The sequence below is a fragment of the Anthonomus grandis genome, chromosome 11 (genome assembly GCF_022605725.1).
Source record: "Anthonomus grandis grandis chromosome 11, icAntGran1.3, whole genome shotgun sequence".
NCBI lineage: Eukaryota > Metazoa > Arthropoda > Insecta > Coleoptera > Curculionidae > Anthonomus > Anthonomus grandis.
Window position 1 is genome coordinate 20063201 of NC_065556.1, and position 20956 is coordinate 20084156.

The 20956-nt window shown below is 32.8% G+C and overlaps 1 protein-coding gene and 1 long non-coding RNA gene across 4 annotated transcripts in view; one reads left to right on the forward strand and one right to left on the reverse strand.

The window, feature by feature from the left end:
• Positions 1 to 5342: 5342 nt before the first annotated feature.
• Positions 5343 to 5890, reverse strand: LOC126741974 (uncharacterized). Its single transcript, XR_007662451.1, has 2 exons — positions 5747 to 5890; positions 5343 to 5578 (listed from the first exon to the last, which is right to left on the reverse strand). It is a non-coding gene; the product is annotated as an uncharacterized LOC126741974 (long non-coding RNA).
• The window catches only part of LOC126741972 (transcription factor RFX3), a 64574-nt gene continuing 49504 nt past the window's right edge, over positions 5887 to 20956 (forward strand). For all 3 annotated transcript variants that reach the window (XM_050448468.1, XM_050448469.1, XM_050448470.1), the window contains exon 1: positions 5887 to 6030. The gene's annotated coding sequence lies outside the window, so the exon portion shown is untranslated. The remainder of the gene's footprint in view (positions 6031 to 20956) is intronic.

A 20956-nucleotide genomic window follows, 5' to 3' on the forward strand; every position in this document is an offset into this window, starting at 1 on the left:
GGAGAAATTTTAATGCTTTTTCTGCTGCTATAGCTTCGGTAAATTGGAATGCACTTGAAACGGCTTCTGATCCACTTACTTTATTTTTTCAAGTTCTGTGTGATAAGATCAATCAGTGCTTTCCTAAAATGAGGCTTAAAACTAAGAAACGAAAACCATGGGTTACAACAGGCCTTAGAATTTCAGCTAAAAACCTCCGTTTTTTGATTAAATTGTGCAAATATACCACAAATGAAAATATCTTTGTATATCATTAGAAATACCGTAGTCTGTACAGAAAGACAATTAAAGCAGCAAAACCTAATTATTATAGGGATCGCTTAAATATGTTATCAAATAGGCAAAGAGAGTGTTGGTCGATTATTAATGATTTTAGACATTGCCACAGAAAAGTATCTGAACCGGAGTTAAGACCTGACATTTTAAACGACTATTATTGTGATATACCTAATATCTTGCTCAAGGGCATTCGTAGTAACATTGATCCCTTATACTATCTTCAACAAGTGTCGGTTGAGCATTCATTTTTCTTTGATCCTGTCGAACTTACCGAAGTAAAAAATGAAATCAAACGCCTAAAAAACCATAAATCATCTGGAGCTGATGAAATATCTTCGAGGTTGTTACTCTTTTTGCCTGATTCAGCCTTAAATGCTTTAGTTTCTGCCATAAACAATTCTTTACATATTGGCTTCATTTTTCCTTCATGTTTAAAAGAGGCAGTGGTTATCCCTCTTCATAAGGGTGGAGATTTGGAACAGCCTTGTAATTTCCGTCCCATTCCTATTTTGTCTACCCTCTCTAAGACAGTTGAAAAACTTGCAAAAAGCAGAATTTTGTCCTTTTTACATCATAATGGCATTTTGTCTGCAAATCAGTTTGGATTTCAAGCGGGTAAAGGGATTCATGATGCTGTTTTTAGCTTTTTGGAGAGCGTCTATGTGTCCTTGAATTCTGGAGAGTCACCGGCTGCAGTGTTTTGTGATCTATCCAAAGCATTTGACTGTGTGGATCATGGAATACTGTTATCTAAGCTCGATAAATATGGTTTAAGGAGCGTAGCGTTGCGATGGCTCGAGTCCTATCTATCAAATCGTACTTAGAAGGTTACAGTGTCTGGGCGTTTATCTGCTTCTAGATCCCTAAAATGCGGCGTTCCCCAGGGTTCAGTGTTGGGACCACTGTTATTTTTACTGTATGTGGATGACTTGAGTTCATTGAAACTGCAGGGCAAGGTGGTTCAGTTTGCTTATGATACCACCATACTATGGAGCCATAAAAATTTTGATTATATTAAGACTTGTATCCTTGAAGACCTTCAGATTCTATCAGGGTGGTGTGCTTCCAACAGGCTCGTGTTTAATGTAAGAAAGACGTCTATTATGGGGTTTAAGTGCGAAGTTCAGGGTCTGATGTTTGACGAAAATTTCCTCTTGCAGAACAAAGAGTGCTGCAAGTTCCTAGGAATTACCATTGATGGTCGCCTTCGGTTTGAAGATCATATTTTACATTTAGCTGGGAAATTATCTTCTGGATGTTTTGCAGTAAGAATGGCAAAACAAGAGCTCGGAGGGGTGGTTGCACGTTCAGTGTACTTTTCACTTATTGAATCTCATATTCAGTATGGCTTGCCTTTTTGGGGTTTAACCAATAAGGGGCATTTTCTTTGTTATTCAAAAAAAAGCAGTTAGTTACCTGTGTTCTGCTAAGTTAAGATATTCTTGCAAACCCCTCTTCATGTCTGAAAAAATCCTAACTCTTTTTTACTCTTTATTTTAGAAACAGCTGCTCTTATTCACAAAATTCCCAAACTATACCCTCTGCCACTGGCCATTTGACTCGTCGTGTAAATGATGTTCCCCTACCTATTCCTACGTCTTCCCTTACCAAAAACTCATTAATTTACATAAGTAAAAAAATTTACAATCATGTTCCTCTATGTGTTAGACATATATCGGATGTTAAGAAATTTAAAAGAGAATTAAAAACGCTTTTATTGGCTAAGGCATATTATAACCTTGATGACTTTTTTAATGATAGGTTTTAACCTTGGACATGTTGGAAAGTTTTTTTTCCTTTTTTCTTCTCTAGTTTTGTCAACAAGTTTATTAATTGATTGTTTTATTTAGTTATATTTAATTCAAGTATGTTCAAAAAGTTTTGTCTTCTTGTGTTTAATTTTGTTCATTGTTTTATCAATTTTTGAAATTGTATTTTTGTTTTGTTTTTTTTTTAGCTTGTAGGATGCTTGTGCATAAGATTATTCTTATACGTAATATAGCATATTTTCTTTCTTTCTTTCTTTCTTATAAAAGCTAATGAGTCATCTTGGTTTCACATCTTCAGCTTTTCTTATCCTTATCTAAACTGAATGAAGAGGTACAATTTTATTGAAAGTTGAATTTTAACTGGAGTTGATATTCATGGCTATTGATGAAATCCTGAGGCAATCTAGGACGCTCAGAGTTTGCTCTCGAAAAACGACCGATTAATGAATGAGTTATGTTCATTGAAAGTACTGCAGATAGGAATCAAAAGTATACATATAAGGATCCTGATGAATTTTTAAAGCCTTACCCAGAGCTACATATACAGGGTGTTCCGTTGATCATATTACAAACTTCTAGGGTAGATAGAAAACGTCAAAAGAAAAACAAAAGTTCATATAAACATGGGTCCGGAAAAGCTTCCTCAGGGAGCTAGAGCTCTTTGAAAATAACCTTTAAAAACTAGTTTTTTTTTTAATAGCTCCGGAACTACTTTAGCTACCGCAACCAATTTTGGGAGATAAATTATTGTTAGTACGTTTATTGTTTTGAACCTACTAAATAAAAAAAATATTTACCAGGGGCTTCAGAATCAGGGGGGTATTTGGTAAATTTAGGCCCATTTCTTTAAGACTTTAATTTCTGCCCGTTTGGGCATTAGATTATGATGTTCCTATGCTTTTTACAAAAAAGGTGCTCTTAGTAAAAGTCGGTAAATGGTAAATATCACCGTTTTTGTGAAAATTGACAAAAAGCAAGTTATGAAATACAAAAATGAATTACCTATTATTATTAATAAACAATTAAAAAAAAATCTGGCGTAAATAAAAAATAAATGTTTAAAAAAAGTTAAGGTAGCCACTTTATTAGATTGGTACTTAAATTAATTAACTGTCACTTTAATTACCTTGAGGCATAAAATGTTTAAATGATTTTGAGTGTAATAAAAAACCAACAAATTAACAATTTTAGAAACGTAAACAAATTTTATTAAAGATTGGTATTACAAAAATAAACTTAAAATATTAATTGCTCAAAATGCCGGCCGCCACGATTGATACATTTATTGTATCTACGCACCATATTAAGGTTGACGTGGTTAAAAGTATCAGACGTGGTTTGGATTACTTCAGCAGCTGCGGAAATTCTGGCCACCAGGTCTTCTTCTGACTCGACTGGAGTTTCATATACGAGACTTTTCATATGCCCCCAAAGAAAAAAATCTAAGGGTGTCAAATCTGGTGAGCGCGCTGGCCAGGTGACAGGGCCTCCGCGGCCAATCCAGTGCCTTCCAAAATTTTCATTTATAAACTCGCGGACAATAAGTGAAAAATGAGCTGGCGCTCCATTGTGTTATAGCCATAAGTTCTGTCGTATATTTAGGGGCAGATCATCTAATAGTTCTGGCAGTACATTTCTTAAAAAATCTAAATAAATATTTCTCGTTAAACGAGGAGGCTACATAATTGGACCAATTAAGCGTTCTCCAACAATGCCGGCCCACATATTGACCGAAAACTTATGTTGATAGCTCCTAAAATGAATACCATAAGGGTTTTCCTCACTCCACACATGATTATTCTTAGAATTTGTAAAATTCAAAATTTAAAATTCCTTCATTTGTAAAATAAAGCCTTGTCAGTAAAAAGGACATATTTTGGAAATTGAGGTTCTTCTGTCACCGGTCAAGAAACCACTGGCAAAAAATCACGCGGGGCATAAAATCATTGGGTCCTAATGATTGCACCTTTTGCAGGTGGTAGGGCCGAAGAAGCTGTTCATTAACAACGTTCCATACCCTAACATGATTTACACGCATCGCATCAGCTACTGCTCGAGTACTTACTGATGGGTTATCTTCAAATCGCTGAAGCACTTCTTCCTCAAAATCCGGCATTCGGATGTTCCTTTGCGCGCCATTATCTTGGCGTTTTATTTTAACGGAGCCAGTCTCCCTGAGCCGTTGATTGACCCTTTCAAAAAGTGTGTGAGCTGGGATTCGCCTTTCGGGAAACCGCTCTTCATATAGTCGAGAAGCAGCTCTACCATTACATCGAACTTCCCCATAAATTAAAAGCATATCGGCGTATTCAGCAAAAGTGTAATCTTCCATTACTTAACCGCAATAAAAAGGGAATTAATATCATGTAAAAAATACTGACAGTGACAAATTTAAAAAATACTGACAGTAGCAATGAATTAGCATTATTATTATTATTAAAATAATTAATTCAGGTGCTGTATCTGAGTTTGGTTTTAGTCAATTTCCACAAAAACGGTGATATTTACCGACTTTTACTAAGAGCACCTTTTTTATGTAAAAAGCATAGGAACATCATAATCTAATACCCAAACGGGCAGAAATTAAAGTCTTAAAGAAATGGACCTAAATTTACCAAATACCCCCCTGATTCTGAAGCCCCTGGTAATTTTTTTTTTATTTAGTAGGTTCAGAAGAATAAACGTACTAACAATAATTTACCTCCCAAAATTGGTTGCGGTAACTAAAGTAGTTCCGGAGCTATTAAAAAAAACTAGTTTTTAAAGATTATTTTCAAAGAGCTCTAGCTCCCTGAGGAAGCTTTTCCGGACCCATGTTTATATGAACTTTTGTTTTTCTTTTGACGTTTTCTATCTGCCCTAGAAGTTTGTAATATGATCAACGGAACACCCTGTATATCAGAGGCTAAAGAACTTGGAAATGCAAATGAGTTATCTTGGTTTCACATCTTAAGAGCTTGGGATTATGACTCACTTTTCCCTGAAGAAAATAAACAATTTCCTTGCAGAACATGCATGGTTTTTATTTTTTTTTTTACTCAAAAACCTTGCACCGTACGAACAAATAAAGAAAAATAATGAGATTTGCTCCAGATTAAAGAAGGATCTTAGAAATAATTTTTGGTGCAGCGGCGTATTACATCTTTATCAAAAATTTTCAAATATAAATACCGTAAGCACACTACTAATAAAAAATTTTAAAAAATTCTTCAGATTAAATAAATAATGCTTTTTGTTACTCCAAAGTCGTGCACCTAATTTCATAAAAATATTTCAAGTAATAAAAAAGTAAAAAACTTAAAACATTTCTTTTAATTAAAATTTTAACACCCTGTAGTGTCGGTATTATGCTACATCTTGTATATTACACTTGCCACGTTACCAAAAAAAAATGTTGTCTACAGCGCCATCTAACGTCCAAGCTGTTTTCTCAATAATTCCATATCCCACGATTCGATTCCTCTGGCACCATGACTGACAACTGACAGGAATGACAAATCTGGACAAACCCTCCAGGACAAACCCTCTATCTGGAAAATAATAGTCTAGCTAAAGTACTACATTGTACAAAAATTCCAATTACTCTTTAGAATTGCTGAGAAAATAATAAACAATTTACTTCTATATATACAATTTAAGTCTATATCGATCATAATTTCCAAAAAAAAAGGTGGTAGAAAGGTAGTTTTCTTTATTACCGACGAGGGCGCCGGTGTAGCAGTTAGGCCAGCTGTCCGCCACATAAAATAATCAATAAACGAGGTCCTCTCCGCCTTGGGTGGTAAAAATTCACAATTTCCCCGTTAAAAATGAAATAATATTAACGCGTTAGGAAATTATTTAATAATTCGAGTATTCCGGTAACCTCTTAAAAATCGGGGATATTTCGAGAGTGGTGGACCATCAGCTGTCAAAGCGGAAAATCTACTTCGGTATCCTTGGTGACGGCCTAGCAACGGGTACAACAACATAGCAACTTTAGGTAAATGCAAATATTTTAGTATTTTTTAGCTTTTACATGATATTTACTTCCTTTTGTGTTAGTTTTTACTTAATAAACTTCAATATACGTTAAACCCCCAACAATTTGTTCATTAAATCATTATATTTTAAAGAAAAATGGCTACTGAAATGTCATGACAAATCCATAATAATCCACTTATAGTCTTGTTTTATTCCTTAGATTTATATGGAAAATTATCTTTTTTATAGTATTTAAAGTGGCATGACAATTAGCTAAGCACTAGTGACATATTTACGACAAAATAGGTATAAGCCTGATCCCCCTGATAATCCACATTTATCCCAAATGAAATAAGTAAATTCTCATGACCTCTAGCTTGAGTACTATTACTAAACCTACAAGTGTTCCACATTTTTAATTATAACTGTATCATTTCTAGACCTTGTTTGAATTTGGTAAATAAAACCCATATACAGAGGGTACAAAGAATATGTAAATATGAGCCAGTTTCTAATACCTAGAATCTTCAATGGGCACCTCTTAACAATATCTGAAAAGTTCATTTGGTAACCTTTACCTAGTACTAGTTAGGAAACCCTTTACATCTAAAGAAAAAAATTGGGATATCGCCATAATCTTCATCTCCTTTTCTATCTCTTCTCTAATTTCAAACTGCAGTGTTTAAACATTGTTTCCTATATATTACTGTTAAATTGTGTAATGATGTAGGTTTCCAGTACAATGGCTGCATAAAAAATATTTCTAGATAATTTTCTCCACATGTCTTAGAATATAGAGTAATTTTTCTTTGGCGTATATTGCTTAGTAGACCTATTTAAAGTACATAATAATTATCTTATTAAAAAGTAACTAAAATACATACACTAGAAAGAGTCACTGCAGAAACTCCTAGTATGCTCGAGAGTTCAATAATTTTTTAACTAGTCTAACCCTGTCAAGCAATACAAATCCTTAATGTTACATAGAAGTTTGTTGAAAATCCTCACACCCTCAAAGAAACCAATGATGTGGGATGGGTAAATGCGGATCACTGTGCTGATAAGTCTGATATGGGAGATTTTCTATTATTAAACGATGGCAACCTTTCAAAATTATACTGGTGATTTAAGTATATAAAGACACTACTTAACTGCCTGTAATAAAATGTTAATTTATTCACCATATCATCAATGAAAAAGAAAGTGAGGCTGCATGGTGCTTTGAGGTTTAAAGCACACTTTTTTATGATAAACAGCAACTGAATGAGGTAGTTGCTTGCATTGCAACAGATGTCATGTCAAAAATGTGATTCAATAATAGTGAAATATACAGATCTCTCCACTTGGGGTCCAACTGAACCTCACAGCATAACAACAAATAATTTAGCCGGCAAGATCAGTTATGTGCACCTTAAACTTCACTTCACAATAACTCCAAGAAATATATTGCTTGCATGTTGTTTTAGTAGCTTAAGGTTGACATGTGTCATCCACAAATAAAATAGTCTTTTCTTGTATGTCAAGAATAGCAAGAGCCAATGATAGAGGAGGAAAAATGTTGAGCCTAAGATTGATCCTTGAGTAGTATGTATATATATCCTATGACACATATTCATATTTAGAATAGTCGGAGCCCATGGATACACATTTTATTCCATAAGGTTGAAGTATGTAGTTCTTAAATACTTTTGAAGACCTCTTAAAATAAAAATTAATAAGATGTAACTATCAAAATGGTAAAAGACTGCCTCATCAAAATGATCAATATAAAATGATTGCGATAGCATTAATAACATTAAAAATTAATAAAAATGATGATGAAACATTTAACATTAATCAGGTGATCCAATATATAAGTTAAATTATTAATAGAATAAATCTCAAAAAGTTTAAATAAATTTCAAGAGAGACAAACATTAATCAATTTGGTCTTCTACTCTATTAAATGCAGATCAAGCAAAAGATTAGCAGAAGAGGGTGATAAATGAAATACAAAAAAGAAGAGGAACTAGCTCCCAACATGTTTTAAACATCATCATCAATGGGACACAGGGCTTGAATTTATGTAAAAAATACAACATTCTAACAAAGTTATGTTGGAGTGACATGTAAGCATCCATTCATTAACCAGTGCATCAATTTTTCAGTCTTGGGAAAAAATTTTTATACCATCTTAAAATTTTTCTGTTTATCATGTTAAAATTTTTGAAGGCACAATAACTTTTTAAAAAGTAAACTAAAATTGGGTATTTAAGGATTTGAAAGAATTGATGATTCAATAGCCTTTTCATGTTGTTAAAGATGAATGGAGGGTGGCTGTATGTTTTTTATTTTGCCTTAACCTACAACTGCACTGCAAATATGGACCATTTCTTCATGAACTTCTTTGTCAAGCTGAAACTCTTGAAACATTAAAATTACTAAGTTGAGCCTATAAATAAATCAGATGTTTAATCAATTTTCCCTGCACTTGCACCATTTGAGTTATGCTGCTTTTGCCATTACAAGCAAAAAATACTCATAAATTCCTATAAGGAATATAAATCTTTAACTCACTACCATGTTTTTACCCTTAAACTCATCCTCAGGAGTGTCTAACTTGGTGTTAAAAAAATTATTAAAATCTTTATGTGGTTCCCAATTTCTGTCCAATTATGTTTCGTATTTATTTTGCAAATTGTGCTTTAAATTCGGTGTGTTTTGGGCCTCTGCTGATAAACTTGGCTCTAATTAAAATAGTGGAAATTTCCTATCAGAAATCAAGCAATAAAAATGCTTCAACTGAAAATACCCAAATCTTTGACTGAAGATTCAGAAAAATCCTTTGAAAGCTGAAAGTTATGTATGAAACCCTTTCTGGGTCCCTTAATTCTTGACAAGTATCATGAGTTTAGTTTTGGCAAGTCTTCTTCAATACTTATCAAACCCACCATTTTTATCCATGAATATTTATGAATGTGGGAATGGATATTAAAAATTTCAAGCTTATTCCTAGACTCATTCCTCAATGCCCTTGCACGGTTTATTTCCAAAGCATGTTAATTTGATGGTTGTTAATTGGTTGACTTTAGATGTATGACTGGGTTAGGATAAATCATCTTAACCTAAATCTAGAACATGATTTTCACATTAAAACACACCGACTCTCTAAGCAATCCTGAGAAAATAAAGTTTATAACTAGAAATAAATCTACCAAAAATTAATTTTTGTAAAACATGTCTTGTTCATAAAAAGCGTGCATCTATAGTGTATTTCTTTTAAGAAATTTAGCTCAAAGAATTGAGCAGAGGGTTGGATTGGTGGCCCCACTAATCTCTTGTGTATAAGGTTTACTTGTCTGAGGCCTTTCTGCTTATGGCTTGCACAGATGAGCAGAGTGAAATGATGCAAAATGTGTGTTTCTCCGCTTTGAGATACTCATCATTCCATCACAGCATATCTATGAATCACTTCTTTATGCACTTAAAAATAAGTCTATATAGAAATGTTGAGGACAGTAATCTTCCTCACTAGAAGAGGAATTGATCTTCTGTGCATTTTCTTAGACTAAGAACTCTTAAAACACTCCACTAATCATTTCACAAATAGAATATCCAGAGCAATTCATCAATTAAGGTATAAGCCTTTTGTGAAGGAAGTTTTTTATAATGTGTCACAATTTTTAACTTGAGAAGTTATTGTAATAATAACTTTATTGCTTTTTACATTTTATACCTATTCTGTATTTAACACGAAATTGTAAACTGTGTCTGTAACTATCTTTTATGTAATTAGTCTTACGCTAATGCAAGATATATCCTCTATTGACCACTGTAAAAATTATGTGGTTGCATAGTAATATATTTACTTCATTTCAATACAATTGGTTAAACAAGCCAGAAGCTGGATTAGTATAGTTTAGTGATCTACATCAACCTTGATTTAATCCTATCAACCCTTTACTCCCTCATTTGTTAAATCAGATTTTGTTGCTTACATATTGAAGACTTTGTAACTGCAATTGCTCGGGTAGGTTCAATTTAACTTCAGTATCTATTCTAATGAGAAGAAATACTGTTGTGTTGCCCTCTGAAAATAATAAGTTATTGTTTATTGGGAACACACCTTTTTCTACTAAACATTGTATAAAGTGCCCATGTGATAGACCCAGAATGTATTGATTCACTAATTTAAAAATTTGCAGCACAGAAAAAACTACATTTATTCTCAGTAAACAAATGCATATTAATTATTTAGGACCTAAATATACAGAAAGCTCTTGCTCCTCTCACGAATGCTCAATTTGTTCAAAAAGACATCATACACTTTTGCATATTAATTCAATAATTATAAATTTCTCAGAAAATCCTGTACCTGTCTTGGCTCAAAATAAACCATCACATGCAAATAATCCACCCTCTACTTAGAAGTCTGATGTGTATCAACAACCTTCAAGAGATAATAATCAACAAAATGAATGCCAGGACAGGACTCAAGAAGACCTCTTTCAATAAAGAATTCTCATATTTTATTAGCAACAGCTGTGGTAACTCTATACTCTCTAAATATTACCCCCATACAAGATAAAATACTTTTAGATACTAGTCAAAACTCATTTATAACTAAAAAATGTGTATCAACTCTGGAATATATTCCTAATAGCCACTTATTACACATTTTAGGTATATCTTAAAATTTGTCAATATCCAACAAAATGGTTGATATTTAGATTTATTTACTCTAATGTCGATTTAAAGGTTTTTAGTATCTTGTGCCATATTAGAAGAAATAACATGTAATCTGTCACGAGTGCCTATTGACACCACCAGTTTAAGTTTTCCTAAGTATTTGCAATTCATACTCCTTCAGAGATAGACATTGTCATTGGTCTTTATTAAAATTTGTTAACAGAAGAAAAGTTTAAGTTGGAAAAAAATTTTCCCTAACCACAAAATACATATTTAGGCACACAATATTAATAATAGGTTTTTAACACGAACTATCATGTCACCTTGATTAATCAAAGTGTCTCACTGCTTTTAGCAACTGAAATATCAAACTCTGATTTTGATAAAACTTTTTACTAATTTCTGATGATTTGAAGACATACCTAGTAAATCTCATTTTATTTCAAATGAAAAGCTAGGAGAAGAAATTTTTGCAAAAACCACAAAAATTCAAGAAAATGGAACCTTTCAGGATAATTTTCTAAAAATCTGCAATGAACATCAAAATCTTGGTGATTCATTTGCAATGGCTAAAAAAGGTTTCTTAATCTTGAAAATCGATTTAACAAAAATGCCCAATTAAAAGTAAACAAGATTTAAAAGTATAACAAGTATTGATGAATTTTTGGCTAAATCATGCATTTCATTGCATTCTAAAAGAAAATAGTGTACCCACCAAGCTTCCCGTGGTGTTTGATGGATCTGCAGTTACTACCTCAGGTTATTGTCTCGATAATATTACTCGAAAGGGTTTGCAAGTGCAGCCTGATTTATAAGACATTATCTGTAGATTTTGGCTCTTTAAGTATGTCCGTACTTCCGATATAGAGAAAATGTACAGACAAGTAAAGGTTAACCCAGAACAAACGTTCCTACAAAATATTATTTGGCATGAAAATCCTGATTAATCTCTGTAATGTGTTAAATTATCTGTAGTTACATATGGAACTAATAGTGCTCCATATCTCGCGATTAGCGTTTTAAGGGCAATTGCTGAAAGAAATATTTCACAATATCATCATGCAGCTGCACGCTGATGACATTTTAGCTGGGTGTGATAATTATGATGATCTGGAATATTTTATTTTGAATTAACTAAATTATTAAAATCCCCAAATTTTCACACACATAAATAATAATAATAATAATATGTTTATTAATGTGTGGGGGTCCAGTAACTCTCAATTTCTTTAAAAAATATTGTATTGATAATTCAGTCCTTAAATATTATAATATCAAAGACGAAAATATAAATAATAAAGTTTTAGGTTCATTTTGGGTTCCCAAAATGGTAAATTTTCGATCAATATTCCCAAAATTTGAAGAAACTAAAAGAGAGGTACTCTCAATGATAGCTCAGATGTTCGATCCTGTTGGTTTAATTAGACCTGTCATTATGATTGGTAAAATTTTAACGCAACAAATTTGGTTGTCAAAAATCTCATTGGATGAATTTATGAATCAATCTCTTCTTAAAGTATGGCACAGTTTCGTTAACAATATTTGCTGTTTAGAAAATTTACAAAAGCCTTGCTGTCTTTTTCCAATAAAAATTCCAAATAAAAATATTTTGAAAAACATGAAAGCTGCATGCATTTTTATCTCCAGATAGTTTATACTGATAATTCGGTTTTATGTAACTTAGTAACTTCAACGTCACCAGTTGTTCCAATAAAAACAATTTCTCTTCCAAGACTTGAATTTTGTGCAATGCATTAGTCAGAAATGTTAATGCCTATTGAAGATTTCTTTCCAAGTGATTATAAAATAACTATAATTTCTTTCAAGTATTGACAGTTCTTCCAACAAATAAGCATAGACGATAGTGATGAAAGAAAGATCAGGATATTAAATGATATAAAAAAATAGGTGGGCTCTGTGAGATGATTCTTGCTATTATTTCTTTCTCTAAAAACTTCATAATACCCACTACATAATCTACGAATCTATCTGATCCCAAAAGTGTCAAACGACTCTACTTGACGAAAACGGTTCTGGGATATTGGCCCGTTAGACATCTTACATAATGGCGCCTCGACGCCGAACGAGGGAATATATATATGTATATATAGAATTTCTTAATTGTAATAACCCAGGTATATCCGTTCACGGGGCCACGTAATCTCTTTTGTTAACTCCAGCGGCAGCAAGAAGGTGTATCACTATAACGACACACCATGGCAACGACTGGGGAGTTTCACTTTCGTCAACGGGGGGAAAACTCTGCCGAGTCAGATCAATTTTTGATGTGGAAAAAATTCGGGCACGACATTGATATTACTCGAGTTGTTTCCACTTAAATTGTTCTTCTGCAGGGAGGAGGTTTTTTTTGTTGAGTTGTTATCGCTTAGAGCACTTTTACGGCACTTAATTGACAAGTGAAACTTTGGAAATGTGGAAAAAGTTTTAATGAAATCTTCTCTTAACTAATCCACCTTAGATTCACCATTTCAAAAGACAAAGCTCTGACAAGACACTGCGAAGTGAAATTTATAATAAATACATTGACCCTCTTAGTTTAATTCACCTGTTTCCCCAATTGAACCCCTTACCCGAGCCACCACCACCAGTATTAAAAATTAAACAGGGGTGCAGCTTGCTCATTATAATCGGCATGAAGATCAAAGGTATATTATAGATAGAGTATCCATCCACCTGGCGGAGGATATTATAATTGCCATCACATCGTGAGTCATTGCCGTGGTGCATTTTCGGGGGTGGAAAATTTAATCCTTACACCGGGTGACACCGAAGAAGGGAGGACAATCTAGGAGCTTTACCGTGACTTAAATGCATTGGGGTAGTAATTTATTTTTCTTCACTCTTTGGTACAAAGTAACTAAAAATTATTCTGAAGTTACAGAAACATCTTTCAAGAGAGTTTATGAGTTTAACCGAAGACATGGATCATGTATTTGTGGGATGTGACTTAAATGTTGCTTCATCTCAGTAGACCCTTACTGCGTCAAGCTCGGAGCTTTTGTTTATACACTGAAACAAAAAAAACGTTAAATGAAGCTTTTCTTATAATATTTATGAGTGGCATACAGGATCTTTGTGGACCGTCGGGTCGCGCACTATATTATGCTGATGATACTAATATTTTAATAAGAAATGGTAACATTGCCAAACTGTCAGAAGACTGTAAAATTGCGCCGAATATATTTCAGAAATATTGTGCGAATAATGGCCTTGTACTAAACTATAATTATGCAACTATTTCCCAAAAACACTACCGTAAATTATGATCTTCTAGTTAAACTAGCAGGCAAAACAGCATAGGAATAGAAAGCTCTTCAAGTGTAAAGTTTCTTCGCATCAATGTTGATCAGAAAATAACGTGGGTGAGTCATATTGATAAAGTTTGTGAGAAAATGAGTTCTCTATGTTTCTTAAATAATGTTAATGTAGAAATACTAAAAATAATTTACTATGGGCTTGTGCAGTCTGCTTTGCAGTATGGTCTAATATTTTGGGGCTCATCAGCACATATGAATAGAGTTTTTCTAATGCAAAAAGAGATTTTGCGATGTATAGAAAATATAAAACCAACCTCTTCATGCACGGAGATTTTTCAAAAATACAATTTTCTTACCCTCCATTGTTTATATATCTACCAATTAATAATATTTGTTAAACAAAATGAATCAAAGCTTGATAAACATTGCACCAGTCATCAGTATTCAACAAGGGGGGCACAGAATTTAGTTCTTCCATACTGCAGATTAACTGTAAGCCAGAACTCACCTTCATGTATAGGGGTAAAGTGTGTGAACCGAATGAAATGCATATTGAAAGAAGAGTTCAACGCCAACAAATTTTTAATTAAATCTAAAGAATTCCTGACTGGGCATATATTTTATTCGGTTCAGGAATTGTTGGATTTTTCAGCAACATAGTGAATATTAAAACCTCCACCGTGTTGTTTTTTGATTGCGAATTTTAATGTAACTATTTTCATCATTCTTTGCTATGACTAGTCATATAAATTGCTGTAAGTTCTTTTCTGTAATTTGCTGTAGTTTCATTGATGAATAATTTTTTTTAATGTTAAATATAATAACTTTTGATGAAATATAAAAGAAGTCAAGTTAAAATCATTCGTTTAACAGTGTGAAACTCTTCAATGACTGTTTAATTAATCAATTAATGAAATATATTTTTTTTAAACAGTAATAAATTATGAAAGGTCAAATGATTACACGTATTTTGCTTGTACTAGGTACCATCATATCTACTGTAATAACCTTTATGAACACTTATTAGTTGAACCTAATTTACGCTAAAATTACAATACACCTAATTACTTCATACTTCGGAGAATCTGACAAGGTCAAATTGTTGAAAATCAAATGAGGTTGAAAATCAAAATTAAAAATTTCATTCACACAGGTGAGAACTGGACTTTTCTTGACTTTTGTTATTTTCAATTTTTCTAGAAGGTCCAACTTTTTACCTTTTGTATATTCATGTAATATTTTCGCATTTCCATGTATAGTAGTAGAATGTCAAGTAATACCACCCAAAAAATCATCAGATCCATTAATTTCGAAACAATATCTATCATATAGTATACTATTATATTGCCCTATTACTATACACTATACTATTAAGGAACCCTCAAATTTCTTGAAATAATTTATGTACTTCCAGACAGTTGAATGAATTTAATCATCTCACAATAAACAAAGAGAATAACTGACTCAACTAACTGGAAAAATATTCCAGGTAGTTATAATTTCTTCCAGGCAGTTAAGTGAATTCTTTCATCTCATAGTGAACAAAGAGAGTAACTGACTTAACTGCCTGGAAGAATATTTTAATTTCTTCAAGGTAGTTGGTAGCGAATTAATATCAAATTAAATATTTTTTATTATAATAACATTCACAAAAGTGTCCACTTTTACCTGTGGTTGGTGAGATGTATAAATTCTTTATAGAAAGAAATAATTGAGATACCTATTATAAATAAAGTTGGGTTTGACAACTACAGTGTCATCTTAATGACTATAAATAGACAAGAAACTTCTTACAGAGACCACCAATTGTTTTATATTGTTTAGTATCCTCATCTTTCATTAATTTTTTTTTCAATATTACTATCTTTCAATAAATTCCAAGTACCTGACAGGAATTGCACATAATAGTATAACACTTGGTAGCCTGTGGGTTTCTATAATGCGAACCCTTGCATGTTTCTTCACATTATACAGCGTCAAAACTTATCCAGCCAGATAATGAAACAAAAATGTTGAATTAAACCTACTGAAGCAATTGAAATTATAAAGTCTTTAACGTGTAGCTAACAAAATCTGATTCAACAAACCCGGAGGGTAAAGAATTGTAGATGTACATGATTAAAGTACACCAATCTATTCCTGATTGTAGCCAGTTCATCTTGATCCAGCTTTTATCAATTTTTTTATTTGTTTAACCAGTTAACAGCAAAATGAATATATTGCTGTACAACAACATAGTTTTCACAATGGTCGACTTTTACCTGCCCTACAGTAGTACAGACAATTTAAATTTGACTCAAATATCATAGGAAAACATATAGGCAAATTAATGTAAAATTATGGATACAATACCAGTAACCACATAAAAAAATCTTAACAAAATAATAGTAGTTAAAACTGATGTTCGAAATATTTATCCACATGATAAAATCCATAGTTAATTAGCATTTTCTTCACATTAGCTTTAAGTTTTCCATAGTCTAATTTACCTAATGCTAATTGGTAGATTAGTGGAATGGGGGATTGACAGGTTCAGGGAAATCACGTGTGAAGACCGAGTATATATTCTGTCTGCATAAAAGATCATTGAGGTGTACTTTCTATGCATTAAGCCAACAGATTCCATAATAAAAGGATTTTACTCCTTATAAATTATGGAAGAAAGATTATAGATATGTCGCACTGCTCTTTTTTGCAAGATAAACACATGTTTGAATAAGGTCGTACTGCAACAGCACCAGCAGAAATTTGATATCAATAAAGATTGCCAAGAATCTGCATTCAGTTAAGTCTGCTACACAGGAATTATCCCCTATTGTTACATTTAAAGTTTAAAAGATTAGTTTAGATTTATTATTGAAGTTTCAGAGGTTAGCGTCACACCAATACGTGACTTGCTTAAGGCCTTCATTAATCATAACATGTAACAATTCGATCCTTCCTTAGCAAGCAAGGAAACTGGATCCAGAAATTAACAACGAGTTGTTCAGTCAGTTTTATCAATGCAATTGTCGTTATTTCTTGTATTTTTAAAGATTTGTTGATGTAAGTTGTACTCTCCAACGAGGTTGACAAAGACATTCCTATTATTATTATTTCGATTATATCCAGAAACAAATTAACCACTAGCTCTATAAATAGTTACAATTAGAACATTCAAATGTTTAATTTCAACAGCTGATAATTCACAATGAAATTCTTTAGACAAGTTCACATCACTGCCTAGCAAGTTCTGCCTGGTTAGGATATTATAGTCACCAGTACATAGTTGACCTGATGTAGTAAGATGTGACTGTACAGTTTTATTATGCTCAATCAATGTTTGTCGAGTATTTGAATCAATACACGAAAATAGTTTGCTTAAAGATGATACCTACCAAGTAAAAACTAATTTGTTGAATTAACTATTTTTAAAATGAAAACTTTAAACCCAATACTCCTGGAGATATTTATGTTGTAAGAAGAGTGTCCTCTTCAACATAGTCATGATAAAAAAATCTCTTCTCTAGTAGTTGACCTATTGTCCTGGTTATTATAAGCTAAGTACTAAAGTAAATGATTAGTGAGAATGAATAATTTAGATGCCATGATCATGTAAAGTTTGCCTCCAAGTCTCGGTTATAAAACCTCCTGTGCAAAATTCGTCATTATCCACACTAGTCCAGTATATGGAACTAAATTGGTATTTTAATTTTTTTAACGTTTAAAATTGACAAAAAATTTCCATGTGGGTCGTTAAACCTGCCCACCACGACGCACCTGGCTTCCGTGATAAAATAACCGATTCATTGACTAGTTTTCCAATATTTTTCAGTTTTTAGTTGCACGTGCCGTAAGGGGCGTGGGGGTTTCATTCCGTTTCCTCGCCAACATTTGGTATATGGGGGTATAATAATTTTTGTTTTTTTTTCATTGTAGTCGGGTTGTGTTGTTGTGCCTTGATAGGTGTAAAGCTCGGAAGAGAATCGTTACTAATCGTTGGATAATAAAGTTTTCGAGTGTTTAGATGCGTGGTGAGTGAAACGTTTAAAAGTTGTGAATTTTTATCCATTGTTGGTATATTGACGTCAGTTTGCTTCGAACGCAGTATGGGTCCAAAACTATAGGGCTTTTTTAGGTATTTTTTCCGCTCAGAATTTCAATTATTTTAAAGAACCAAGAAAAGACATGAACACGTTTTTTCCACGAATTTCTCGCGGGGTTTTGCAGTGCCCACTCTCCGCAAATTTTGTCAACCAAAGCGAAAAACAATAAAAAATGTAGAAGAAACTGCACGTTTTCGGAATGGCTGTACGGTTTCATCGAAAAAATTGTCTTTTTTCCACCTATACGACCATGCATCCTAACTCCCTTGTATCCCTTTTTTTTCTACCCTAAAAAAATCGGTTGAAAATGCCGTTTTTGAACTTTACCGTTTACCGAGAAATTGTTTTCGACGAGTTGTCGGTCCATTAGGATTCCTATTTATTTATTTTCTTCCCGTAGTTTTTTTTCCTGTTAATAAAATTTGGGCGTGGCAATTAAACAAGGTACTTTCTTCTAATATAAAAATGACAGTTGCAGATTTCAAAATGACCACTGGGCACATTTTGGAGAAAAATTACAGACCTGTAGTTGAGAGTTGCGCACAGTGGTCGGTCTATTAATTCTAAAATCATTTTACCGTTTCTTTGATTATTTAAAAAGAAATGGGCGTGGCAACTAAACCACTTTTTTGAGGAAAATGGCTGGTAGGCGCCATTTTGGAAAAAGAATGACAAGCATGTTGACAGCTGTTCGTGGACAAAATATAGCGGTATATAGAGTAAATATAGTGGTATAGTAAATATAGTAACAAAAAATATAGTAAATATAGTGGTCGATGTATTAATAAATCAATTAAAATGAGTCTAAGAAATAAGAAATTAAAGACTACAATTTTTGCTTCTTAAAACCTTATATTAAAGAAGAAAGAAATACTTAACATTGTTTGAAGTGAGAAAGAAATACAAGAAAAAAATAAATGGCTGAAGGAACAGCGCAAAGAAATGGAGCAAATCGACTTTCTCTAACATACAAAATAATCAAGGACAAATGACACAAAATAACGTACAGAGAAAAGCTATTTGGGAACAATAGCAATCTCTTTGCAGACAATAGATCTCAGTTTGCAGATTGTCTGAGTCTTTAATTGCGATAAAAGAGATTATTAGAGCAATAAAAAGCTCGAAAGATAAAAAAAAGGTTGGATCAGATTTAGTGCCTGTTGAATTGCTTAAATAAGTAGACAACGAAAGTATTAAGAGGCTATAAAAGCAACTTTACAACAGAGGAAAATTTCCAATGAAATGACTTACATCTCTTTTTATCCCACTCCTAAAACCGAATAACGCAACTGATTGAATAACTTGATGAGCCACATTCTGTTTCTCAGAGTCATTTATTACAGAATGTCCACAAAAAGTGACGTCACTGGATTTTATTTAAAAAAAATGGGCGTAGCATATAGCGGCAATTAAACAACTTTATTGTAACGTAAAATCACTTTCAAAATGGCGAACCATCATGGATAAAACAGACCGTTGAACAAAATAGTGACGCAATAGAAAAGTTTTCCAAAAAAAATAAGTAAGGGAGTCAATGACGCCGCATTGTGTACTTTATTACTCCAGAATACTGCGTCACTACTTTTAAAAGTCAGTGTTTTAACTTTTTCAGGTAGAGAAAATTCGGGAAAAAAACGTCAACGGTAGGAAAGGAATGTTATTGCAAAAAGCCTTTATTTCACTGTTTTGTGAAAGGACATGTCAAAAAACAAACAAGAAAGCAAATGTAACAATCTAAACTAATTGTTAGAAACGATTAAGAGCGGTATGTGGATATTAAAAATTATATATTATTTTTCATGGTACGTCTGGCAGTAACATTTTCCTAAACAAAGTGGAACATTGCCAGTGGGTTCAAATATCCTTATTTTTTTGCTACAAATAGCGCATTTCCTACAAGTGCCCATAGGTTGATGGCTACTTGACGTGACTCTTATTGATTTTGAGACACTTGGTTTGTGACTCTTTATGGTTAGACACTCCCTTTAGACTAAACTATTTGCAACAAGTCCTTCTGAAACTTCGAAAATCTTTCATTGATAATTAAGGGGTTATTTTTAGTAACTTATTTATAATAAAAGCGTTTACGACCGCTGTATCAAGGAAAAAGAAGAAAATTCGATGCCACCATTTGTGGCTTTTTCTATCCATGCCGTAACATGATCTGAGTTGATCAAATTTGTCCGCTAAATTCATGTAATATAATCTGTAACCATAATGCGTGCGATCTTTCTCATTTTTTTTACTTCAGTGCTTAAAGAGGGGTTATGATAATTAGATAACAAACACACTGACCTTTTATCGCGTTCATTTACAGCCGCTATCCTGAATTACTTAAATACGAATCGAAATTTCTTTGTCGGCTTTGAATTTTGATAAATCCTTGTAGAATCAATAGTACCGCAAGCATACAACTTCTGATCAAAAAGCGCTAACAAAATAATGATCAAAATAGACTTTATAACTTTTATTCACTAGTTTAGAGGCCATAGTTTTAACTACTGGAGTTCCCGATTTGTGTTTAACTTCATTCGTTAATTTACCCATTGAATCAGCTAAGACCCACACCTTATATAATATATATAGTAGAAATATGACGGGTAGTAGAACTTAATCATGGAAACATCAACTGTAACATAGTTGTGTGGCTGTAGACAATTTTTAAAATTTGCTTTCAGAGATTCCAAAAACAGCCCGACTTTCCGTGAAATTACAGGGTTGTCATTGAGGTGAATGTTTGATATGAGCCAACCAAATCGATACAGTACCATTATTTTACTGTTGTAAGGCATGCCAGATCCTGTGCTGTCCTCCCTATAACTGGGATATTTTTTATACCCATAAATAAATTTATTCCTAAGAAAGCTTTAATTTCGCCTGGTTTTTTGTATATATTTTACCTTTGAAAGCAAAT